Source organism: Canis aureus, chromosome 5 (assembly GCF_053574225.1).
Source record: "Canis aureus isolate CA01 chromosome 5, VMU_Caureus_v.1.0, whole genome shotgun sequence".
Lineage (NCBI taxonomy): Eukaryota > Metazoa > Chordata > Mammalia > Carnivora > Canidae > Canis > Canis aureus.
The window spans coordinates 3,894,075-3,921,672 of NC_135615.1; the positions used below are offsets into that span (position 1 = coordinate 3,894,075).

General features: G+C 37.3%; 1 long non-coding RNA gene across 5 annotated transcripts in view; it reads left to right on the top strand.

Moving 5' to 3' along the window:
• The window catches only part of LOC144313624 (uncharacterized), a 241,323-nt gene that overhangs the window by 120,149 nt on the left and 93,576 nt on the right, over positions 1-27,598 (top strand). Inside the window, exons 4-5 of one of the 5 annotated variants that reach the window (XR_013379242.1) lie at positions 3,899-4,000; positions 20,954-21,394. The exons of 2 other annotated variants lie outside the window; for them this stretch is intronic. This is a non-coding gene — a long non-coding RNA (uncharacterized LOC144313624). Of the gene's footprint in view, positions 1-3,898; positions 4,001-20,953; positions 21,395-27,598 lie in introns of those variants that run through there. 2 more of the 5 variants (XR_013379246.1, XR_013379239.1) reach the window with 2 other exon arrangements.

Below are 27,598 nucleotides of genomic sequence, written 5' to 3' on the forward strand. Positions count from 1 at the left end.
GAATGACACTCTTGAAGGGGGCTTCTTATTAGAACAACCTACCCATGGACATCAAGACTCACTCAATGACTAATCCATTCAGGACAGCTGGTTTCTACATTATCTTCTTTGAAAATCTCTTGGGATGGGGATTCCAAAATATCTTTCTTGAGTGGTTACTCCAAGTAGAGAAATTTTTTTCTGCTTCAATTGACAATTGGTCCCACTTGTTATATTCCTCTGCAAGAAAGGGAGCTATTCATCAGTAACACTCTTACATTTGACCTTATTAAAAAGTCATTGTGTAATCATATCTGAACAATTCTATTCTCTTTGGGTGTTTCCCTAAAATTAAGAAAATTTATATTAAATGAAATGCTATGTAGTAGGTAGATAACATTTAAACACATTTATGCATCTATTTATTAATTTGACAGACATTTATTGTGTGCCTACCAAGTACGTGTAATTACAGGTGTTAGTGGAAACATCCCACTCTGGAATCAGTCACAGGGTGCTCTTGCACAAATTACTTAACTTGGTCTGGGTCTCCCCAAGTTGTAAACTGGGGAATGATCATTGTAAGAATCAAATGTTCGAATGCATAAAATGTCAAACACAGATGCTTAATTACTTTTAGATTTTAATTCAGGAACTATGGTGGGTGGAAAGGTTCAGAGAAAAATATGATTCAGACCCTGTCTCTGGGAATGCACTAAAAGAGGCCAGGGAATGTGGCAGGCATGTGAGGAAGGAAGCTTTGAGGGAGAACAGACCCAGGCCAAACTTTTTCAAGAGTGATCAGGAAAGGCTCCCCTGAGGAGACTTCAGTCTGGGAGTGGGGGTGCAGGTGAAGGAACAGTGAAAGGAGTAAAGGTAGAGCTTAAAACAGCAGCTAGACATGGCCAACAAAAGTCCCTTTTGTGAGGGGACTGTTCAGGTTGTGGGCTGTTGTCACAAAACATTCCTATGAAACCAGACAATTCTCAGTTGATTGGTCAAGGACAGAGTGTGCGGAATAGCATAGTTCTCTTCCCTGGCCCCTTTCCCTGGCCAGCCATGTCTCCCAAGGCAGGCAGCAGGAAGTGAAACCATGGCTTGGGGTTCAGGGTCCTCTGAAAGGTGCTCTGTGGGACTGTGCTCTGGGACACTGTTGAAAGCTGGGAAAGATTATTTGTAAGCGAATGTCCATTGGGGGAATGGACACTGTTCTTAGATGGGGATAGACTGGACAGAGGTCCATCTTGGTGGAAGGAGCTGAGCTTGGCTCTCAAGCTTTCTGATTCCAGCCTCTCATGATCTGTTATCAAAGCCCTGGCCCGGTTGGCAGTTTCTCAGGGAGGCTGCCAGTCAGTCTGCAGCAACTCTGATTCCTGTTGAGGAGAATTTTGCATTGCACATTGTCAGAGAATAGATTCCTCAGAGACCAAAATGAGATACAGCAGGAGAAATCCTTAGAACAGCAGGCCCTGACTTGATAGAAAAAACAATGGGGTCCCTGTGAGAATAACACTCCTGGCCAGGTTCCTGATCCAAAGTCTGAGAAGGTCAATGGGGTAAATGAGGTCAATGCTGGTGCAGCTTCCTCTGCTTGGCTGGGCACCTCCCAGCTCCTCCGTGTGCCCTTTAGCACGAACGGACAATCTGAATAGGTCCACAACACTGCACCTCTTAATCTGTTTTGGAGAAGGAAATGTAGTTTATATAATTTCTGTTGTGTGCTCTTGTGTTACCATGACTCACCTTCCAGGAAACTGATATAAGGTTGTGGGTTGTGAAAGGCAGGGCAAACAACATTTCAATGGTGGTGGTGGTGATTGGTGGGGGGGGGGTGAGTTTGCCTGACCCATCAGCCTTGGGAGTGGGTTGAATGACTGCCAGGCTCTGGGTAACATCCTTCAAACTGAAAGGCTTGTTCCTGTCACCACAGGGCATCAACTGAGATGGATCCCACCATCCTCACTAAGCCCTTGCCTTCCCCTGGTGAAAGCCCTGCGTGTGTGCACCACCTGTCAGTGCCTATCAGATCAGAACAGAAAGGAAGCAGAAAAGGAAATGGAGGCTCAGAGAGCTGAGGATACTTGTTTGGGTTTGCAAATGTGTGGATGAAAGATTGGACCCCAGGCCTATCTTAATGCCAGAAGCTCTTGTTTTTCCCATTATTCTATACTTTATGTACTTTTAAAATTTTGAGTTCTGTGCATATGTACATGCCTTTGTTTTCTTAGAATTGAAGATATCAAGAGACATTTGGATTACAGGGGGGATTGTCCCTCGGGTATTATTTGAGAAGAGTTCCTAGCCATTTTCTATGGACCCTTCTAATTTTCTTCTTATTACCTAGTCATTTTCCCTGAGATCGAATCAGAGATAAAACAGTTCCTACCCTATTTCCATCCTCTCTAACTGTACATATCCCCAAGGTAGCCCCAGCTTCTGCTACCCATTTTTCTTATTGATGGTGCAGACTTTGCATGAAGACCCCCTCCCCTACATAGTTCCCTTCCCCAGAGTTTGCTGCTGAAGTACATTTTCAAAATAAGCCTCCAACATTACTGTGGCCTGAAGGAGCAGAGCAGTGGTGAGAACATTTTAATTCCTAATAGAGTCAGTGCCTCTAAGTTATGGTATGCATGCCAATAAAAAGTATGTAAGTTGCTACAGCTCCTGCACTCCTGCAGAGCTTGTTGCCTTTCTGGGACTGTGTGACAATGTTTGCTCCCCTTGCTGTCACTTTGCACTGCCCCAAGTTTCTTTGGAGCACGTTTCATGCTTTCCCCCTGCAGCAGTGATGGAAAGATGTCAGAGATGTCAAAGGCAATGTCTGGCAGAAGAAGGCAGCCAGGAATAAAGTGATCTCCCCAACAGTACTGGAAGATTTGGTTGGAGAACACTTAGGGTAGATGAAATAGTATTTTTTTTAATTAGATAATTATTTTAGAGAGAAGCCAAATACTTTTGTTAGGGATTAAGCCTAATTTTTAGTTCTTCAGGAGAACATATAATACCTTTTTTTTTTTAATAGGTGTAATATCTAGAAAGGCCATTTTCCCAAACTAATCTCTCCAAATACATATTGCACAATTATATTAGTCAAACTTCCTCCACATTAATGCAGTAGATTAAATATATTAAATAACCTCACCAACAGTAGAAATGCAGAAGTTAATATCAGTACAATTTTTGTGAATTTCCATCATTGCATGAAATGTATAAAGCTTCTTAGTGCTCTAAGAATGAGCAGCTTACGTGGTTTGTGGGTGACTTAAGGTTACAGTCAGAATCATAATGTTGTTATTGGCATTGATTTTAGTATCACATTACTAGTGTTTCCCACCATTTGTTTTTCTTATTTCTAAAAAGGAAAATAAAGGAAAAAAACTAAATTAAAATTATTCATACAAAATTGCTCTGTGCAGACTTTGAATGTTTTTAACTTTACATGAATAAAATGATAGAAGAGACTATTCACTCTTGGTAGCCAAGAGTATTCATCTGAACAACCAATTTATATTTCCAAATGTTGAAATTCATGAAGTAAATTATTTTATTACCCTTCTAACTAAAACTCTGGACTATTTCCAAAATTAGTAAATTTATGAGGCTGAAAGTGACCTTAGACTTTGTACTTCCTCATTTACTGATGAGGAAGCAGAGACCCAATGGACCAAACTGCCTGAAATCAAATAGCTAATTAGTGGACAAGTCAGAACTAGAACACAAATCTCTGTTCCACAAATGACTGATCCTTCTGCAACTGCTAAATAGACTTAAGCTTACGGTCATTTTGGGCAAATTGATGGTTACTTCCTTATCTTACTCTATTTTTATTGTTGTAATTTTTAAACTTGAGAATATATAAAATTGTTGGCCCTTATATAAAATTGTTGAATCTTCTTGTGTCTTTGTTCGGTGAAAGCAACAGGAGATTCCCAGTGCAAAGTTCCATGTGCTCCAGAGGATTGTGGCTTTGCATACCCACCATGCTCCATGTATCAGCAGGAGCCCAAGGAAGATTATGGTGTGTACCAGCTTGTGGTCAGTAAGTTTCATTTGGCCTAGGACCATCTGGCAAAACCACCACAGGATCCTGCAACTGCAGCACGATGTACTAAGTAAAGCCTAGACACAAAGAAGTGAAAAATGAGATCAGAAAGGTCTTGGGGGGCATCAAGGTGGCATCAATCAGGCCACAGGCTGGTTAAGAAATCTGATCCATGAATGTTTCTTTTCATAGCCAGTCTTGTGTGAGTGCTCCTGAAGGTAGGATTCAAAGAAATTCAAGGAATATTTATTTATTGGCTCCTGCTTTCAAAAACCTTATGATTTCTTGGGGAGAAATTCCTCACATATCATACCAAGTTTTGTAAGGTAGTTGTAAGTTATCTGAAGGACAGGAAAGTTCTGAATCTTTCTCTCCCTCCTAGTTCCTTTTCTCAACTGTAGAGATCACTACATTCCAAGACTCTGGTTGGCTACTTCACAAGCTTAAAACGTCAAGGATCCATGTGCCCTGTTATCTTTGTTGGAGGCCACTAGGCTCAGCCCCTTCTTGCACATCCAACTTGCTCTTGTTTGACTGGAGGCTTGGATGTTTGGGAATGTTGCTTGTAGCTGTGGTCAGTTATTTTCTGATCACAAGATTGGGATTTGGTGGAAAAAGGAAAGGTCCTGATCAGAGCCTGAGACTGAGCCCAGTGGTCTAGCCTTGGGGTGTGGGTTACAAGTCCAGATAGCAATAAAGGAGTGCTTCAGTCTCCTTAATTGGCTAGGGTTCCACGTGAAAGCACTTCTCTGGGAATTTTACCCAACAAGGGTGATGGGCAGGGCAGAATGCTAGCATTTCTCATGGTTAGCTCTAATATTGCCCATCTCATCATCCTCCATATCAGGTATCAATAAGAATAATAGTATTGAAGCAACAAAGAGACTGCTAGTTTGGGAACCATGACAACCAGCAGATGCAATTCTGGATAAAACATTTTTAACATTAGCCAAGGGCATGTTAGTACACGTAAGCAAAGATAGGATGAGAGAACATTAAAAAGTTTCTGGAGTGAAGACTTCCCTTTGACAAGAGATCATGTGCCCCCTTGAAAGCTCCACCAACACATGCATGATGGATATCTGATGGTAAGCTGATGTGGTTGGTTTGGGGTCAGAAATGTCATGAGGCCTGATGCAGCACACTTGGCCGTGTTTTGGGAAATGGTCCCTGAGACAGACAGCAACTGGATTTAGAATGAATTTGTTTAACTAAGAAACATTTGCTCTGGGAATCCAGGATTCAGGACGACAATCATAAGGAGAGAACAAAACCACATTTGAAAGAGTTGGATTTGTGATGTCTGGTACTTTAACACCCCTACTACCACTAACAGCTTTCTTTCAACTGGGCTGTTGAACTGGTAGCCACAGTAAGTTTGACAGATGACGTTTATATGCCTCTACACTGGACCTGCTTTGGGGGGCTGGGGGCTGATATTAAATGTGCCAAAGCAGGTTCCCAAATAAAGCACGGAGTTCTTAACATTTGTAGGCTCTTTCCTGAGGTCTTTTGGTCCATGGTAAACTTGGAAGAACTCAAGCTGGCACTATTGTGTGAAATTCAGTGTAAAAAAATTCGTATAGTTATAATGAAATGTGGAAACCCTACAGAATATGCAGGTGCACTTTTAACTCTACTGTATCCATGTGAAAATCTGTAATAGAACCTGCAAGGATAACGTCCTTGAATACTTGTGCTATTTTGTTTTTTAAACAACTTTGCAATTGATTCATTTATTTGGTATTTGGGGGTGAGGAGATAGAATAGAACAAGGATTGAGGGCAGGGAAAGGGAAGAATGATCAGTGAAAGGGAAGGGAAAGGTTGCCTCAACAATTCCTTGCTAAAAAATGGTGATTGACAGTGATTGATCTAATTTGGTGAATGATGGTGATTGACCTAATTTGACCTTTAAGGTGGCTAAATAACATAGCCAAGATAAACTTGTATAAATGATATCCTATTTGAATTATATTGAATACTTGGATCATATATTTAGAAAAATCATATTACTCTTTAATTTTTGCTTGAATCTTAACAAAACCTTTTCTGAGCACCCTCGCCAGAAATTCTTTTAGTCCTCTTTACATGTTTTGACTGTATTATTCACTTGAAACTAATCTCATGGACTTTATATCACATAATTATTTTCATGGGCATACATGTCTCATATCTCCCAATAGACGTTTTTCTTAGGGAAGGAGGGACCATGCTTCAAACATTTTCCTCATGTGTTTCCTGCACTGTGTTCTGTGCAGTAGGTGCTTAATGAGCTTTTGCCAGGAGCCTGATATTTGGAAAGTTTGGCTGATTTTCAAGGCTCCACATTTTAATGGTACTGACAGAAAACCAAATCTTTAGACTCCAGTTATATATTTCATTGTCCTGACTTAATTTTAATAAGACATTGACTTATTGTCCAATGTCTTATTTTCTCTTTTCTAATATGGATTGTAATTAACTCATGCACATGTTTTTGAAGAATAATAAATCCATAAAATCTGACAACCAAATGCAAGTACAAAGATGCATCTTTTTTTGCAGTTCTTTTTTTAATTTAAATTCAATTTGCCAACATATACTACATCATTAGTTTCAGATGTAGTTTTCAATAATTCATAGTTGTATATAACACCCAGTGCTCATCCCATCATGTGCCCTCTATAATGCCCATCACCCATCCCCACCAGCCACCTCCCCTCCAGCAACCCTCAGTTTGTTTCCCAGAGTTAAGAGTCTCTCATGGTTTGTCAAAGATCTATCTTTAAATTAAGATAATATTAATAGAGATTGATAAAATTTACCAGCTAATAGTGATGTGGAAGTGATAACGGTTAAAAGTCACAGTTTTAAGTGCTATAAGTTCTTGGCATGTATAAATGTTTTTGCAAGCCAGATTTCTAATGACCAATGGAAAATGATTTGGATAAAATAGAATTTTGTGGATAATTCTGAGGTATAAGAGAAATTTTAAAAATGTGGAGGACTTATAATAGGAATCTTTTTTTTTAAGATTTTATTTATTTATTCATGAGAGACACACACACACACAGAGAGAGAGAGAGAGAGGGAGAGAGAGAGAGAGAGAGGCAGAGACACAGGCAGAGGGAGAAGCAGGCTCCGTGCAGGGAGCCTGATGTGGGACTTGATCCCAGGTTTCCAGGATCACACCCTGGGCTAAAGCTGGTGCTAAACTGCTGAGCCACCTGGACTGCCCATAAAGATAATTTTTAGTATGTATGTCTTCTTCAGAGTAGGTTTGTGCTTTTTTTTTTTTTTAAGATTTATTTATTTATGATAGACATAGAGAGAGAGAGAGAGAGAGACAGAGACAGAGACACAGGCAGAGGGAGAAGCAGGCTCCATGCCGGGAGCCTGATGTGGGATTTGATCCCGGGTCTCCAGGATCGTGCCCTGGGCCAAAGGCAGGCGCCAAACCGCTGAGCCACCCAGGGATCCCCAGGTTTGTGCTTTTGATGTATTATAGGAATTATTGCTGGAAATTTATGGCTGTGTTCTCTGGAGTTTTGTTCACATTTAAAGTCTACACTCTAACATTCACAATTATATTCCTGGGGCCCTTCAATTTGGACTGGTTGTTATTTAGTCCTTTTATACTATCATCAGTCTTGAACTTTATGGTTTGAAACTCTCCTTTTTGGACTCCTTATCTTTGTTGTCTTCATTTGTAATATTTGGAAGTGTGTATGAAAGTTAATATTTTTGAGTCCTCAACCATATGAGTATATCTTTATTTTGTTATCATATAAACTTGATAATTTGTTTATAGGTATCTAGGCTAAAAATAATTTTCTCCAAGATATTTTAGGCATTAACCCTAATTATTTCTAATTATTTCTCTATTGCTCATTATTTCTATTGAGAATTCTGATTCTTTTACTTTAAATGTAATCCATTGCTTAGATCTAGAAGCTTTCAGGGAATCTCCATATTTGGTTTTCTGACCTGTTATGCTGGACATTTGTTTAGCTCCTTTAATCTGGAGACCTATATCCTTTAATTTTGGAAACTTTCCTGTACTGTTTCTCTGAAAATTTCATTCCATCTCTTTTTTTTGTTGTTGTTATTGTTGTTTCTTTCCATTTACTCTTTCTGAAATTCATATTTTTTTGGAAGTTTGGTCACTGGGATTCAAATATTATTCTTTTCTCACATATTTTATTTCTTTGTGAGAATATAAGTTGTATGAGGGCAGAACTTTTGTTTATTTCATATTCCTCCTACCTGGAACAATATCTAGGACAGGGAGATACACAATAAAGGTTTATTTGATGTTCCCTTTCTGTTCTGTATCTAATTGACTTCTTCCATTTCCACCTAACTGTTAGGTTTGTATGCCTTTTATAATTTTACTTTTCAAGAATTTTTGTTTTCTGATTTTTCATTTACTGTAACGTCTTGATGACATTTCATTGATGTAATATAATGCTCTGTATTTCTCTGAGGATGTTCGTGTTTTTAAAGTATCTTTCAGCTGCATTCTCTCTATTTGCCTCATTTGTCTTTATTCTCTTCCTCTTTTGGGCTTTTTTTTTTTTTTTTTTTTTTTACACATCTGTGAACTTGGGTAGGATTGCCAGCTGGGAGGCTTCACTTTGGGTAACTAGTAGGGAGCTGGATTTTTCATTGGATGAATTTAACGGATCAGATTCAGAGGCCTTTTCTCTATAGCTATTCAATTTCTGCTGAAATTTCCGGCAACTAGAGGGCTGCCTTTGTCAGGGGCCAAGGGTCTGATCATGCTGTGTGCATGTTTGAATGAATACTCCTGTAGCCCATGATGCACTTCTGCTCTCTATTAAGGCTCATGCTTCCAGATCCCAGGTTTCCCTCATTTAGCTTTTTCAGGAGGAAAAAATCCTCCATTTTCCTGCTCAAGTGTGATGGGGTGAATTGGGGAGGCGCTTGGGTATATGTGTCCTGGGCAGAGGGTGGAGGATGAAGCCTTAATACTGCTTTTCCAATACCTGCATCTCCTTGAGGCTCTGTTGAACAAGGTAACTTATTTCCAAATGGTGTGGCTAACTATGTGCCCTTTAGGTTGTGGCTTTGGCTGCTTTGCAAAGGCAGGTTTTGCTCTTCTGTACAGGCTGCCATATAAAATTTGTCAAGATTTTTCATCCACTAACGTCCCCTCTCCTGCTTGATTTTGAGTATTATCTTTCTCATTTAAAATTTTCATTTTCACAGAATTTGCAGAAGATGAGGAATAAGCTTCTATACCTTATGCACCATTCTTACATGTCAGAAAGACAACCTCTGTCTTAAACTTTAAATCCAAATGTTTGAGAACATTCATCTGATTTTGATGGTTATAAAACATGTTTTGTTTCTTCTTGGTATGTAGAATGTACAGGTAACAACAATGCCGTATTGAGCATCCTGTAAGGTGAGGCCAGGACTGTCTAGAGGGCTTTGACAGATTTTCAGAAACTTAGAATTATTCTGAGAAGATATCTTTCTACTCTGGCAGTGTTTTGGTAAACATAAAAAGGAATAGCTTAGTAGATTGCCTCTGGAGATAATATATACATATATAATATATATAAAAAATATATATAGCATTTAGCTCTTGCCCACAAAGGTAAAACACAGGAAAGTAATTACTAACAAAACGAAAATGTCACTGTAGCTTTATTAAAGATACCTTATTTGGAAATTGTCATTTGAAAATATATTTTAGTATAATCAAGGGAAACAACCCTTAGCAAATATCTTATATATTGAGAAGTAAAAATATTTTGTAAAAATAGAATATTAAGTTAAGATATTTAAACTAACTGCTAGTTAGCCATTTAAAAAAAATATCTTCCCTGCCTTTTGGGTTGGCTGGTGTCAATTGATCTGAAAAATCCGACTGTTTTTTCCTGGAAAATCTTGGGGAAGTTGAGCAGTATACTTTATGGCTCTTGGGATCAAAATTGAAAGTGCAGAAACATTATGTTAGTTTGGGGTTATGGAGCATTATTATTTTCCCCTGAGGAAAAAAGGCTGAGAGAAAGGAATGAGACTCCACTTCTGGTCTGGGCTATGCCACTGACAACCTCATGAACTTAAGTCGGGATAACTGATCTTCCTGTGCCTTAGTTTTCCATCTAAAACTCCATGTGTGATCATAGAGAGGGAATAATAAAATTGCTCTAGTCTACCTTCGTAAAACTGTGTGAAGTTCAAATTACAAGTACTCTGAGAAGTGTAAAATCTAATACAAATACAGGTATAATTTAAATTTAATTGAATATGTAAAATATTCCTATTTATTTGCCAGAGAGGAAGTATAGTATAGGGGACTGAGCTTGACTTCTTGCTCTTTTACTAAATACTGTTCAACTTCAGGTAACTCACTTGACTTCTCTGTGCCTCTGATTCCTTATTTACCCAGTAAGGAAGATGACAATGCATGAGACATGAGGTTATTGTAAGACTCAAATAATTGTAAGCCCTCAGGACAAGGCAAGTACAGAGGAAGCACTAACAGCTAGATACTTCTTATTACTAGGGATAATTATAAGCTAATAATTATGATGTCAAAATCTCTAAGTAAAATTCAATATTTGCATTCCACTGAAGCTGAATATCTTACATTGATTACAAAGGGGGAGAATTTTTAAATCTGGTGTTGAGTTAATGACCATGTAAAAATGAAGAAGTTTGTTCTAATTGTTTTTTTTTTAAAGATTTTATTTATTTATTTATTCATGAGAGACAGAGAGAGAGAGAGAGAGGCAGAGACATAGGCAGAGGGAGCAGCAGGCTCCTCGCAGGTACCCCGATGTGGGACTTGATCACCAGACCTCAGGGTCATGCCCTGAGCCAAAGGCAGATGCCCAACCGCTGAGCCACCCAGGCATCCCAGTTTGTTCTAATTGTAAGATAATTAAGTCAGTTTTATGCTTAAGAATCAAACTCTTCTGATTCAACAGAGTATCAGTCAATCTTGCCATCATCATGCCTTGATTTCTTCCTCAGCTTTAGAGCCCCAACATGGTGGTCAAATTCTCTTTTCACATTATACTGTCTTTCCCCAGGTGATGTCATTTAAACTTGTGTTGGCTAACTTTTCTATAGATGGCTAAGTAATAAATATTTTAGGCTGCATGGGTGGTAAATTGTCTGTTGCTGATACTCAACTCTGCCATTGTAGTAAGAAAAAAGCTACAGATGTTAGGTGAACAAATGATCTTGGCTGTATTCCAATAAATATTTATTTACAAGAACTATGGCTTGTAGGGCTGTAGTTTGCTGGTGTCTGATCTAAACTCATGGCTTCAGTTACCACCTATCTATAAACAACTCTCTGTATCTCCACCCCAGAATTTCCTTCTGTGCTCCAGACTGGTATGTCTGATGACTTGAACATCTCACAGGGACTGCATCTTCAAAATCTCCAAAAACAAACTTGTGGCTCTCTTATATCCAGGCCCACTCCATACAGCATTCCTGTCTTAGTGCCTAGAGCTGGGAAGTAGAAAGTTCCTGTTATGAGTAGCTGTGAGGTGTTGAAGTTTACTCCAATAGACCCTCGGGCCAGGCTGCATGGGCTCAACTGTCAGCTCTTTACTACTACTCTTGATGGTAGGTGTTATGTTACAGTGCTTTCTTATGGTTACTATTACTTTTTCACATTCATTCATAGAGGATCAATCAAGGAGTCTTGAGGTTTTACTCTTTTACAAATCTCTTGCATCTGTACGTTTATGGATTTAATTTTTCTCTGCTAACACCATAGTTTGAATTAAGATCACTTCTGTTGAGACCACCTCTAGCCTAGTTTACCGCATGAACTTTTTGTTTTTGCTCACAATATTCTCCCTGTGTTTACTCTTGCAGTAGTCCAGTTCATTCTCTGCAGTGCTCCCAGAGGAATCTTTCAGAAATGCAAATCAGGGATGCCTGGGTGGCTCAGCGGTTGAGTGTCTGTCTTTTGCTCAGCGCATGATCCTGGGGTCCTGGGAGTCCCACATCTGGCTCCCCTCAGGGAACCTGCTTCTCCTTCTGCCTATGTCTCTGCCTCTCTTTCTCTCTCTGTCTCTCAGAATAAATAAAAAAATCTTTAAAGAAATACAAATCATTTCATATTATGTACCTTTTAAAAATGCTCCAGTGATTTTCCAATGCTTTTGGGATAAAAACCACCATCCTACAAGCTCAAACTGATGGCCCCTACCTATCTCTCCAGCCTTATCTCTCATTTCCTCCTGGTACCGATGGGTGCCCCTGTTCCCACTATTCCTGACTTATGCTTTCTAGCTACTGTGGTCTTTCATTGCTTCTTCACCCTCCAGGGTCTTTGCACATGCTGTCCTATCTGCTTGAAATGCTCTTCCTTGCCCAGCTTTACCTAGTTAATTCCTCCTATACTCATGCACGCATATAACACCTTGCATTTCCCTTCATGTCACAATATTACATGATTTGTTATGTTTCTTGTTTAAAATTGTCTCTAGCACTACAATGATACTCTTTAAGTATAGAACCATGTGGCTCTTATTTATTACTGATTTCTCAGTATCTAGCAGAGTGATTTTGCTCAATAAATATTTGTTGAAAAAATGGCCTAGTATTTTATTTTATTTTTTTAAGGATATAAGTATTTTATTTTACATATATTTTTTATTGAAGCTCTATTTGCAAACATATAGTATAACACCAGTGCTCATCCCATCAAGTGCCCCCCTTAGTGCCTGTCACCCAGTCACCCTGGCCTAGTATTTTACCCCAGTAATTTGCCAAAAATCTCAATGCCTCAGCTAAGTGTTGACTTAAATATTTTGTATTTGCATGGCGTTTTATATTTTATAAAATACTCACATATATTAAATCAAAATAGCTTGGGGGATTCGATATGACAATTATGATTATTTTGATTCTCTGTATAAGAAAATATAGTTAGGTCACATAATTAATGAGAGAAGAAACATAAGTTTTGTGAGATTCTGCTGTTTTCTTGGATGTCAGGACAAAGTATGGTCAAGTGTACCTCTTAGGATGAGCCAGAGCCTCAGTTAGAGGGAATGTGATATGCCAGTGCCCTGAGATTTCAGTGGCATAAAGGAGCTACGGAAACTGTCTATTGAACCAATAGTGACTGTGCACTAGCTACATGTGGTGTCCAGTGTTTGGTGCTGTGGGATTCAACGGTTATATGACTTGGTCTCTGCTCTCAATAAACTTGAAAAATCAAAAGCAAAGCATATCAGAATACATTTAACAATATAATTATACTGTATTTTATATGCTAAATGAGGTACACAATACCACATGCTATTGGTGTTTTGAAAAATGTAAACATTAGCACAACTTTTACAATAATGAAGAGATAGTTAGGTGGAAGAGACAAATTTCTTCATTGAAAGTTGATCTTTAGGAACCTACCACATGTGAAGCCTTTATCTAGGCACTGGGGATGCAGCGGTGAATAAAAAAGGCACTGTTCCTTCTCTTATGGATATGTGAAGAGAGGAAAATAGCAAGTCATATTCCAGAGACAGTGAATGGATTGATCACTTTGCCTAGATAGAACTGCACTTTCCAATATGGTGCAACTAGCTACATGTGGTTGCCTGAATTTAAGTCCATTAAAATAAAATAAGATAAAATAGCAAAAAGCTCAGTTCCTCAGTCACATCAGCCACACTTCAAGTGCTCAATAACTATATATGGCCAGTAGCTACCATATTGGACAGAAGAGATATAGAACATTTCCATCATCATAGAAACTGTTGTTGGATTACGCTATCCTAGAATGTAATATTTAGGTTGAAAGCAGTCTTTAAGATGAATAACTTGGTCTCAATAAATAGACAAGATTTGGGGGAGGAGATGCTTAACCCAGGGAGGAGGGATCTTAACAAGGACAGTGGCTGTAGGAATGTAGAATGCTCTTGCAGAAGGCAAGATGGGCAGAGTCACAGGTGAAGCTGCAGCCAGTTATGAATTACTCTGAGTTTCTAGCCTGAGGGACCACAGAATGAAGCTGCCTTAAACAGGCACTGGGGAGTTAAGAGAAAGAACAATTTTAAGAGCCATATAATAAGAACAGTTTTAGACAGGGTTCAAAACAAACAAAAAAGTAAGTAAAGGTGTTTAACAAACAGTGGATGATAAGAAATTGGAGAGAGAGCATCTATTTTGTCAGGGATAACTGGCTTCTTATGAGTTAGACAAAGTGTTAGACAAGACTGTGTACAACATTCTCAACCTAACTTGCATGAGTTTCTAGCTCCACTGGTGTTAAACATATAGTATTTTAAGATCTGGGCTTGGAAAAAAAAATTGAGCGTCAGTTTTCAAACCTGAAAATAAGAGTTAAAATGATGTTTTTGAGTTTTTATCAAGATTAAGTGGGTTGTTAAGTGCCCAGCACAACAGTTACTGGCCCTGAACGGGCAATCCATACTATAGTACTCTCCTTCTCTAGTGTCGGTGCTGACAACATCAAATCCCTGATGAATATTTCATAATTCAGTGGGATTCCATAGTTGTGTCTCCTGTGGAGCTGAGGCATGCCTGAGTGACACTGTGCTCTCCTTCCTGATGGGAGTGACAGCAGCTTCCCACCAACCAGAGAAGCAGCAGGGAGCAAAGAGTGAGCATTAGGCTGGGGTCAGTGTCCTGGTGGTGTGGCCTGGCCACTTGGTAGTTTGACATCCATGAAATGAGAAGGTTGAAATGACTGACTGGGATCCCCTCTGATCTAGATTCTGTAACCTCAGACCTCAGACTCAGGAAGGATCTCACCTTCACTTTCCGAGTGTCAACTGTCAGATGGGCCTTACTTGGATTTGAGATTAAGAAGGCAGAAATGCTCCTAATACAATAAAAAAGACATGTATTCATCTAGTTGACGAGAATCAATGTAGAGTAAGAGTTGGCCCATTTGACCTTGTAAAGGTCATAGTTGTGGCCTCTGTTCATGGAATTCCTAATGTGAGTACTAATGAGTCCTTTTGAAATTAGAGCCTGTAGAGTCTTTATGCCACCTTTGACTCAAGTGGCCTCTTTGATCCCATGGTAAATGACAAAGGTAGAATGAATGTGAGGAAGTGAAATGAGGCACAAAGGACCACAGAGGCAATATAGCTTGGAACACCATCTTCCCACACAGAATCTGGACTTTTATCCTAAAGTCCAGGAATTCAAATTATATTGGGGATATGGTGAGAAAAAAAGTGCATTTTGATGAAAATTCAATTAAAAGAACAATTAATTGGGCACTTACTACTCACAAAGCACTTTGCTTGATGATTTTAAAGAGACAAGGATAAATCAAATAGGCTTGGTGCTCTAAAGGAATTTATAATATAAGAGAGTGGGGGTGGATAGGACAGACACAAAATAAACAACAAAAGGATGAGTCTATATTTCCAAAGGAGATTAGATTGAGATAAATGCAGATAACCTGGAGGTAGTATTTGAATTATGTGCTACTGGCTAGCACCAAAAAAATCTGAAAAGAGATAGACCAGGGGATGTTCTCTGAATGACATCTCTACCTTACCCCACCCTCTAAACATGTTTTGCTGCCCCAAAAGAAATTGAAAAACTTTGGTAAATGGTGATTTTCCTTAGTAAATCATATTTAAATGAGACAGCTGTATTTTTGTGCTTCATGCTTTGCCAAATCCTATTTAATTAACCTACTTAGACTTGTTGATTGAGGTTAATTAGACCCTAGGATTGATGTTAATTGCCATTGTAAATGGCCAATGTTATAGGCAGTGCATTTTGGATTTGGTAAAAAAAAAATTGAGATAGAGGTCTATTTTTCTTAGCTTGCTTACTTTTTGTTTTATGCTTCCCCCTTTTTTAGATAAAAGGGCATTCCTCCATCCCTAATTGTATTCTAATTTGTTTTTGTTGTTGGTAGTGGGTGGATGGGTTACTGCAGGAGTTGATTCCATTATCATCAACAATTCCTTAGGAATATAGGCAGCCTTGCTCTCTTGATTCCTCTTTTTCTCTCTCCCTTCTGATTATGCCCCACCCTACATGTGCACACGCATATATTCACATGTTTACACACACACATATATCCACACACAAATGCATACATGCCCATGTGCACACAGTATATGAATGTGCCTGCGTGTGTGTGTGCACACGCACACACACACATACATACCCTATGGTCCACTCCTGTTTCTCTCCAAGCTTGCATGAGTTTTCATTTTCTTCCTATGGGGAATGAAGGAAATCTTGCTGGCAATTTGATAGAACACTCCATGGAAATAAAAAAAAAATGGAAATGAAGAAAATAAGCAGTTCTTTTTGCAAATTGTGTATTATGTGGTGTTGACAGTGGTGGTGATGGTGTGTGAGAGGGGCAGAAAGGAAGCAAACAGATACAATGAGAGAGAAAGAAGAAAAGGCAACATGTTCAGAGTTGGAATGTGTGAGGGGAGTGGTGTGTTTCCTATTTATTTCAGAGATGAGTTCAAAATGAGGACAATTTCCTGCCATTTATTTGACTTAATTTTCCCATCACATCTCCTCAGCTTCTAGGTATTTACATGAACTCAGTTCAGCTACAGCTGTCACATGAAAGGTGCTCTCTCCTCAGCACATTGAGTAGATATTTCTACTGTATAAAATGTGGTGCATATTTATACAAGATATATGAAAGTAGACCTTGGCATGCTCTGCAGTGTGCTACTCTGGGAGACTTTTGGATATGCTGCCTATGGGCTTTATGCTCATCCAGTTCCTGTCACTGCTTCCTTCTCTCTTGTTAAGTGATGTTCTCTGTCCCTGAGCTCTGACTCTTGTCCCTTAGCAGATAGGACAGATTCCAGTCCCCTCTCATTCCTCAGTTGAGGTGAGCACATCTGATAGATACATCGATAATGAAGCAGTAGCTAAGATGGCGGAAAAATCTTCATCTAGGGATGCCTGGGTGGTTCAGCAGTTGAGCGTCTGCCTTTGGCTCAGGTCGTGATCCCCGGGGTCCTGGAATCAAGTCCTGCATTCGGCTCCCCACAGGGAGCCTGCTTCTCCGTCTGCCTATGTCTCTGCCTTTCTCTCTCTGTGTCTTTCATGAATAAATAAATAAAATCTTTTAGAAAAAACTTCATCTCTTCTATTTCTCTTATATGTGGATGAGAACTAATGGAATATTATAGTTGTGAGAAAAATGGCAACATGAACTTTCATAAACAGGAAGAAACAAGAAGGTGTGCTTTGATGTCTGTGTATTTATATATTTCTGTCTGGTGAAGGTAGTTTTTATTTTTTTTTTTACAACTAGATGAGTTTAGAGATAAATATACATCCATGAAATCATCACCATGATCTATGCTATAAATATACTCATCACTTCTGAAAGTTTCTTCCTGCCCTCTTTATTTATTGTTACTATTAATATTGTGATTAATAGTTTTTCTACCTCCTTAGCAAATTTTAAATTATATAATACATTGTTAATTATTGGTACTATGCTGTAGATAGATTTCTAGAACTTCATCTAGCATGACTGAAAGTTTGTATCTTTTCACTAATATCTCCTCATTTTCCCCTCTCTTTGGGCCCTTATAACCACCATTATACTGTCTGCTTCTATGATTTTCGCTATTGTAGTTTCCATAAAAAGTGGTATCATGTACTATTTGTGTCTTGCTTATTTCAGTTAATGTAGTGTCCTATAGGTTCATTCATGTCACAAATGGCAGGATTTCCTTTTTAAAGGCTGAATAATATTCCATTCTGTATATATACCACATTTTCTTTCTCCATTTGTTCATCAGTGAACCTATAGTTTGTTTCCATGTCTTGGCTACTATAACTATGTAATATAAAAAGTTTGGGAAAATAAATAAATCTTAGTATCTCATCTTCTCATTTTATTAACCTCTTTTCTCCCAAAGCCTTTCTGCTCCATGTATGTGCTTTATTAGTTTTAAGATTTTATTTATTTTTAGGAGAGAGAGAGAGAGGGGGAACATGAGAAGGGGAGGGGCAGAGGGAGAAGCAGATTCCCTGCTGAGCAGGGAGCCTGATAGGGTGCTTGATCCCAGGACCCCCACCCAGATCATGACCTGAGCCAAAGGCAGACACTTAAATGACTGAGCCACCCAGGTACCCCTTATATGTGCTTTCTTAATGATCGGAAATTCTTCTGATTTTCTGATGAAGATCACTTGGATAATTCTGCATTGGAGTTTATACTACATTTGGCCAAGAGTATACATGCTCTTACCTTATGTTTTTTACTAATGCAGTTGTGTATAATAATAGCATCAATTAAAAATATTTTGAGTATACTACTTAGAATCATGCCAATTTTCCTTTTTCAAATAAATAAGAGAATGACATATAAGACCTCATTTATTTCAGTGTATACTTTACTACAATTTAAGTCTAAAAACAAAATATTTGGCCTCTATTATTTTCTTTGCAAAGTTGCTTCTTAAAATATTAAGAGAAGTGGTATAAGTATTTTCATATTTATTCCATAAACATTTTTTAATGTCATTATTATATGTTAGGCCCTTTGGTAGGTGCTGGGGATCTGATCTCAGGAAGTTCACAAGTCACAGCAAAGACTATGGTTGGGTCATGACAAACTGCACTGGCAATAGGACAGAGGCTCCAACTCCGGCTTTGGGGAATTGAAAAGCTTCTTGGATATGGTTACTCCCGAGATGATTCGCTAGTAATGAGTTATGAATAAGTCAACTTAGGGGTAGAGGTTTGTTTTTAGAAGACACTGAGGATAATTTTGACCCAAACAATGTATATATTGTTCTTATGTTTTCAGGATTTGCTATAACACGTGTGGTAAAAGTTTAAATTTGTAAGATTAATTTATTTATATTGATATTTTATCTACTTCCCAAAATTGCTTACATGGATGATGGTGATGATGATAATGATAATGATGATAGGTGTGTTAGTGTGTACATTTACATGTCCTAGGAATATCTGAATGAAAATTAAACACCATAGAGTAAGAAGAGGGGATGGCATAAAAATTGTAGATGAAGTTTTTATAATTTAATAGTAAATGTAGCTCTAAATACACCTACGCCAAGGCATAGATTTGCTTTATAGTTCTATTTTCCTGACAAAATAAAACGTGGTAATTCATCAGGTGAAATAGACTTTTTCTTGGTACCAAATTCCAAAAGGAATGTATTGTGTATATTTCTATTTAAGGGACTTTGAGCAATCCCTTTCTGAAATATTTTTTCCATGCGCTTTTAGCAGCACTGAGTAGAGATTTCAAACCTGTATTCTTTGGCAAGTGCCTAGAGGGCAGAGCCTCTGTTGCTAATTGAAGGGACATCCTAATTCATCACACACCAGACACACAGGTGGCAAAGTTGACATTTCCTTGTGAAGGCTAAGGAGCACCAGCTGAATACTTTCTTGTTAGGAAAGCGATTCTCACCCCAGTGTGGAACTGGGTTGGGGCCACATTTTCCTGATATAGCAGCTTTGGATCTGTTAAAACCTGTTGTTCCATGCCATAGATCATGGAACAGATGAATGGGCCTGGATAATGTCAAATGGCAGTTATTACCAGTTGGCTGTCCTGAGCATGGAAGAACTGTGCCATGATTCCTGTGGACTGGTTGATCTTGAGTACTCCTGCCTGTCTACACTGTGAATTAGCTACATAATATATCTCAAAGGAACTAAACTAGCTTCTAGGGTGTAGTTATTCAGTATCTTTAATTTGAACAATGAAGACGGTTTGGCCTAAGTTGTATTTTTGTTTTCACCATCATTTTTACTGAGTTATTCTTTTAGATGGTAATTAGATGTCAGGTCCAATTTTTTTTCTTGAAACCATTTCATGTTCACATTAGTAAAAACATGTTTCTAATCCATCTAAATGCTGATCAAATTATTTAAACATGGAGAAAGTAGGAGGCTGGCTAGAAAATAGTCTCATTTCATGCCATTTAGGATTAAAATTGGATCTGTGAGAAAATTATTCCTGTCCTCTCAAATTGTTAGTTATGTATTATGACCAAGGCTTTGAAGGGGCATCAGTAGTCTACCATCTATATGAAAGTCACACAATTTGACCCATGAGCAATTTCTATCTATAAAATCAAGGCATTATAATAGATCACTTAACATGATGACTTAGCTTTCTGGGGACATGTGGTAGTGGTGGTGGTAGAATGTGAAACAGAGGACACACTGGATGTTAATGGATGCATTTGCTTGTATATCTTATGTGTAAGATAAAAATATTAACATATCTTGCTCTTGCAAAAACATAGGTTATAAGGAGCTTTTATATACATCAATGACTTTTGATTTTCACAGAAATCTATGGAATACAAACAGCAATAAGATTATCCTTGCTTTACATATGATGGAACTGAGAGGAAACTCTGGGAAGTTAAGTGATATATTCATGATCACATGGGAAATATGCAGCAAAATTGGGATTGGAACATGGGCTTTCTGACTCCAAATATAATGTTTTTTTGTTTTTTTGTTTTTTTTTTTACCAAATGTAAACTGCAATTCATTTCAAAGAAAGCTAACATAGAGTTTGGATAAAGTTGAAAGTCAGTTAATAGAAATTATGTAGCCCAATGTTAAATTATGAAATCATTGTGCAATAATCATAAATCCTAGAATTAGCACAAATTTACATTGAACAAAATGAGGAATGTAATAATCAAGTGCCTTACTGTAAAATAAGTGTAATTATATATTGATCTATTTTGCAATGGGGAAAGTATTGTTAAGATGCTCTTAAGTCTTTGGAAACGATGAAAAACTTTAGAGAATAGTTTAGGAATTCTGCTCAATTACAATAACCATTCTTTCTGCTCCAGCAAACATGGTACCCAATGATGTGTTTTTAAAAAAGCAATGCATGCACAGGGATGTGATTGCCATAAAAGACATGGAAATAAGTCTCTTTGGTGGCCTTATATTTTAGATTTTCTGTACTTTCCATTCCAACAACTCTGGGAACGCTTGATGATACCATCGGACTTCAACATCCAGCAAAGCTGTGCCCCAAAGGGACAACGTATGCTCTGTTCTAAAGACATGTGAAACATCCCTGTGCAAATGTGTGATGAGTTGACAGAACAAAACCTCCACCATCTTACCAGAGCCTCCCCCTCCCTACTTCAGACTTCAGTTGTATATCATCTGTGTTCTCAACTGGTGTCAAAAGACCCAGGGCCTTTTATTTGTCTCTCTAGATTGTTGATATACTCTCAGCATCGGAGAAGGGCTTTCTCCCATGTTCTTCCCTGCTCACCCTCCCTACTCCTGCTAAGAAGAGCTGTCGCTATTTCAATAACTACAAGCAACAGATCACTATATACTTTAATCCATAAATAAACATTTTCTTCCTTTGAACTTTATTAAATTTAGATGTGTTTTATTCTGAAACAGTCTGGCATCCCTATCATTTAGACATATAAAACTAGCAATTAATTTTGGTCTTTAGGGGTACTGGTGGTCTAGAAACAGTTTATGCCAACAAAAGCAAAGGAAAACCTCAAACATGAAGACATTACATTTAAATAAGAAAATCACAAAGTAGCTCTGCAACTTGTACCTGATGGTGTCCATCAAAACTCCTGGATTATTCAAAGAATTTTGAAGATGGGAATTCTATTTTTTTTAACATTATCCATCTGAGTAAAATAATTCTCTAATGAAAACCTAAAAATTAAGTCATAATTTGGCTAATTATGAAAACATTGATAATTATATACTGGCAAATATCTTCCTATTAATTGTGAATACTTTAAAGATCTGAGCACTTACTAGATACAAAGCATTGTGCCAGATCCTACAAGGAAGTTTTGATAGTTTTGCTTTCAAAGTACATATAAACTAGTGAAAGAGAAGACACTCAACCAAAACCAATGATCTATTTACTATAATAGCCAGCCTCGTAGACTGGATAAAGTTATTCTCTGAATAACTTCTGAAACTACATCATACAAGACAGTGCAACTTCTGCCTTGGTCTTTGGATTGCTCTCCTTGGAGGGAGCCAGAATTCTGCTAGGTTAATACTTGATCAGCCCTCTGGGAATGCCCAAATGGGAAGCAGTGAGACCTCTACCAGGAGCCAGTGCTAACTTGCCCACCAGGTGAGTGAGCCATGTCCTAAGTGGATCCTCCAGCCCTAGGAAACTTCAAATCCCTGTGATCCTGGTCAACACCATTGTAACCTTTCAAGAGATCTTGAGCCAGAACCAGATGACCTGTTCCTGAATTTCTGACTCATAGAAACTGTGAAAAGCAATCAGTTATTATTTTTCTTTTCAGCAAGCAATTTTTGGGGTGATTTGTTATTGAACAACAGATAGGTAATACACTGAGCAAGCATCTAGTATGTGCCAGGTGCTATTCTGATAGGTCAAATGGTAATAAGATGGACGACGTCTGTCACCCTCCCAGCTTATAATTTATCAAGGAGATAATCAAAGAATAAACATGGGAGAGGACTCAATATGGCTGAGTAGGAAGCACCATTAATCTGTCTCCTCATTTAGACAATGATTGCACACATTAGAATCTGTCTGATGTAACCATTTTTGGAACTCTGGAGCCTGTTGCAGCCTTGGAACTTTGAGAGCAGGACTTGGTTGGTAAATTAAGGTTAATTTAGATCAATTTCAGCTTTTAGCACAGTAGCAGCTACCCATCACTCACCCCTAGCCACATGGCAGGCAGCTGTGCATGTGTTCCTAGAGCATCTTGCACACAGCTCATGGGAGTCAGGGTCAACAAAAACAACCCTGTTCTCCAAATATCTGGGATCTGTGCTCTGATTGTTAATTGCTGCTGCTGATCACAGAGGTTCAGACAAAGAGGCTAGCAGCCATTTTTTTGCACTCCTCTCCTTCGCCCCATTGTTGCAAGCCCTCCTGTGGCTGAAGTGAGTTCCAGGAGGATTTAAAGGGCTAGTCATTTTCTCTTCCCCTTTAATTTTTTGCTTTTTTCCTTTTGGAAGCCTGATATTAAAGAGTAGGAAATTTTAAAAAATTGCATATACAGGAAAAATTAGAAAGTGACTGCATATGCCCAGGGAAAGTTGAAAGACTTGAGGAAACCTTAAGTTTACACTTCAGGCTGATTCTCGGCATAGAGACAGCCTACAACAACAACAACAACACAACAACAACAACGAAACGAAAAGAAAAACAATAAAGAAACCTAGCAAACCCCAGGAGACAGGGGAGAATCTATTTCCAGATTTACCACATTATTAGATTCAAATGTCTAATGTTCAACAGTAAAAAATCACAAGGCATACAAACAGACTGGAAAGTATGGTCCATACAAAGGAAAAAATATATCAACAGAAAATGTCCCTGAAGGACTGAATGGCAGATATTCTAGACAAAGACTTTAAACAACTATCTTAGAAGTGCTCAAGGAATTAGAAGGTATGTAGGAAATCAAGAAAATAATGTCTGAACAAAATGGAAATATTAATGAACAGATAGAAAGCATAAAAAGAAACCAAAAAGAATTCTGGAGCTGAAATGTGCAATAAGTAAAATGAAAAATTTACTAGAGGAATTCAAAGGCAAATTTGAGCAGGCAAAAGTCAGAATCAGTGAATTTGAAGATAGGACGATGGAAATTACTAAGTCTGAGGAACAGAAAGAAAAAAGGTTGATGAAAAGTGAAAAGAACCTTAAAGACCTGTGGGACACCATTGAGTGGACCAACATCATGGTTGCATCATTGTATGTATCATGGAAGTCTCAAAAAGAGAAGAGAGAGAGAAAGGGACAGAATATTTAGAGAAATAATGGCTGAAAATTTCCTAAATTTGATGAAAGATATTAACATCCAAGAAGCTCAATGGACTCTAGGTAAGATGAACTTAAAGAAACCCACATTATAATCAGACTTTCAAAAGCAAAAGCAGAAAACAGCAAGAAACATTGTCACATACAAGGTATCCACAATAAGATTATTAGCAGATTTCTCATTAGAATCTTTGGAGACCAGAAGACAGTGAAATAGTATAGGCAGAGTGCTAAAAGGAAAAAGAAACTGTGGACCAAAATTCCTATATCTGGTAAAACTACTCTTCAAAAGTGAGGGAGAAATTAAAGACATCCCCAGATAAAGGAAGTTGAGGGAGTTTGTGACAATTAGAGTTGCCCTGAAAAAAGGAGGTTCTATAAACTGAAGTGAAAGGATGCTCTACAGTAGCTTGAAGTTATATGGAGAAATAAAGATCTCAAAAAAGGTAAATATATGCATGATTATAAAAAATACTATTATTGTAGCAACAGTTTATAACAGCTTTTGGTTTTCTACATGATTTAAGAGACTAATAAATTTAAAGCATAAGAACAATTATTAATGTAAAAGCCAGGATTACTGTACTTTGTAACTCCTAATCTTGTTTTCTACATAATTTAAGAGGCTAATACATTTAGAAGAATTATTGGGGGACAGCCCAGGTGGCTCAGAGGTTTAGCACCGCCTTCAGCCCAGGGCCTGATCCTAGAGACCCAGGATTGAGTCCCACATCAGGCTCCCTGCATGGAGCCTGTTTCTCCCTCTGCCTGTGTCTCTGCCTCTCTCTCTCTCTCTCTCTCTGTCACTCATGAATAAAATAATAAAATCTTAAAAAAAGGGAATTATTGGTTTATGTTTTTAGGCACATGATGCATAAAGATGTAATTTTGGGACATCAACAATGGAACGGATTAGAGACAGAGTGGTAAAGGAGCAGAGTTTTTGTATTATTGAAGTTAAACAGTTCTAAAATTAAATGAGAGTTTTACAACTTTAAGATGTTAAAAGTAATCCCCATGGTAACTACAAGGAAAACAGCTATAGAATATATGCAAGAGGAAATGAGAAAGGAATTTAAACATTTCACTATAAAAAATCAACTAGATACAAGACAAATGCAGGGAATGAGGGACAAAAAAAGCTTTAAGGTATATAGAAAATGAAAACAACAAATGAAGGTACCTATCACTAACTACTTAAATATAAATAAATTAAACTCTCTAATCAAAAGACAAAAGTGGGCAAAATGGATAAAAATACATGATCCAACTATATGCTGACTATAAAAGATCCAAAGACATAAAAAAATTGAAAGTGAAACGGTGAAAAAAGAGATTCCCTGCAAATAGTAAGCAAAAGAGAGTAGAGGTTGCTATACTGATATCAGGCAAAATAGACTTTAAATAAAAAAAGATTACAAGAGACAAAACACAGTATGTTAATAAAAGATTCAATACAGCAAGAGGCTATAACAAATATAAACATTAAACACTTAATGACAGACTGTAGAAATGTCTGAAGCAAAAACTGACAGAACTGATGGGAGAAATAGACAGTTTTATAATAATAGTTGGTGATTTCAATATTCTACTCAATAGTAGATATAGCAATCAGACAGATGAAAAGTAAGGAAATAGAGGACTTAAAAACATAATAAACCAACTAAATCTAACAGCTATGCACAGAATGCTACATAGCAAAAATAGAGTACACATTCTTCTCTGATGTACATGGACATTTTCTAGGATAGGTATTATGTTAGGCCATCAATTAAATCTCAATAGATTTACAAAGATAGATACAGAAAGTGTATCTGATCACAAGATGAAGTTGGAAATCGTAATAAAAATAAACCTGGAAAATTCACAAAACTTGGAAGTAACACATTTTCAAATAACCAATGGTTAAAAGAAGAAAAGGGTAATTAAATAATACTTAGGGATAGAATGAAAACAAAAACACAACATACCAAAACTTATGTGACACAGCAAAAGCAGTGCCAAGGGGGAAATTTATAGCTTTAACACTTGAATTAAAAAACAAAGATCTCAAATCAACAACCTAACTTTATAACTTAAGGAACTAGGAAAAGAAGAACAAACTAAACCCAAAGCTGGTAGAAGGAGGAAATGATAAACATTAGAGTAGAGATAAACAAAATAGAAAATAGAAAATAACAGAGAAAATCAGTAAAACAAAAAGTTGGTTCTTTGAAAAGGCCAACAAAATTGGCAAATCTTCAGCTATATGTACAAAAAAAAAGACTCAAATTACTAAAATCAGAAATGAAAGTGGGACATTTTTACTGATTCTACAGATATAAAAATGAATATAAGAGAGTATAATGAACAATTGTATGATGACCTAGTTGAAGGGGCAAATTCCTAGAAATGCAAAACCCACCAAGACACAAAGAAATAGCAAATCTGAATAGACCTATAACTAGTAAGGATATTGAATCAGTAATTAGAAATCTCCCAACAAAGACAGCCATGGATCTGAGCTTCACTGGTGAACTCTACCAAATATTTAAAGAATTAACACCAACCCTCCTCAAACTTTTCTCGAATTTAAAGAGGAAGGAACAATTTGTTAACTCATTCTATGAAGCCAGCATTGGCCTGGTACCAAAGCCAGATACTACAAAAAAGAAAACTACAGACCATTCGTACAAAATATTTCAAGCAAAATACTAGTAAAAATTTTCAACAAAATACTAGTAAACAGAATTTAGCAGCATATTAAATAGGTGATATACCATGACCACATGAGATTTATTCCTGGAATGCAAGAATGATTCAACATCTATAAACCGATAACGTAATTCACCATATCAACAGAATGAAGGGAAAAAAACCCACAGCATCATCTTACTACAGAAAAATCATTTGACAAAATTCACTACCCTTTCATGATAAACACTCAACAAATAAGGAATAGAAGGAAACTACCTCCATATAATAAAAGCCATATATGAAAAACCCGTAGTGAATATCATACTCAATGGTGAAAGACTAAAAGCATGTCTTCCAAGATTGGGAACAAAGCAAGAATTCCCATTTTTATCACTTCTATTCAACATAGTACTAGAATTTCTAGCTAGAGCAATTACACAAATAAAATAAATAAAAAACATCCAAATTGGAAAGAGAAGAGTAAAATTATCTTTATTTGCAGACCTATAATTTTATATGTAGAAACCCCTAAAGCTATTAGAACTAACAAATGAATTCAGCAAAGTAGAATGACACAAACTCACCTTGCCCAAATCAGTTATATTTCTATACACAATGAATAATCTGAAAAAGAAAATTATAAAACCAACTCCATTTATAATAGCTTCAGAGAGAAGAAAACACTCAGGAATTAACTTAACCAAAGGGGTAAAATACTTGTATAACGAAATCTACAAAACATTACTGACAGAAATAAAAGATGTAAATAAAAACACATTTCATGTTCATAGACTGGAAGATAATATTAGAATGTCAACATTACACAAAGCAATCTATAGATTCAATACAATTCCTGTCAAAATCCCAATGACATTTTTTTTTTGCTGAAATAGAAAAACTCATCTTAAAATTCATAGGGAATCTCAAGGGATCCCAAATAGCCAAAACAATCTTGATAGAGAAGAACAAAACCGGAGAGCTCATACTTCCTGATTTCAAAACTTATTGCAAAACTACAGCAATCAAAATAGTGCTGCATTAGCATAAAGACAGACATATAGACCAATGGAATAGAATAGAGAGCCAAGAAATAAACTCTTACATACGGTCAAATATTTT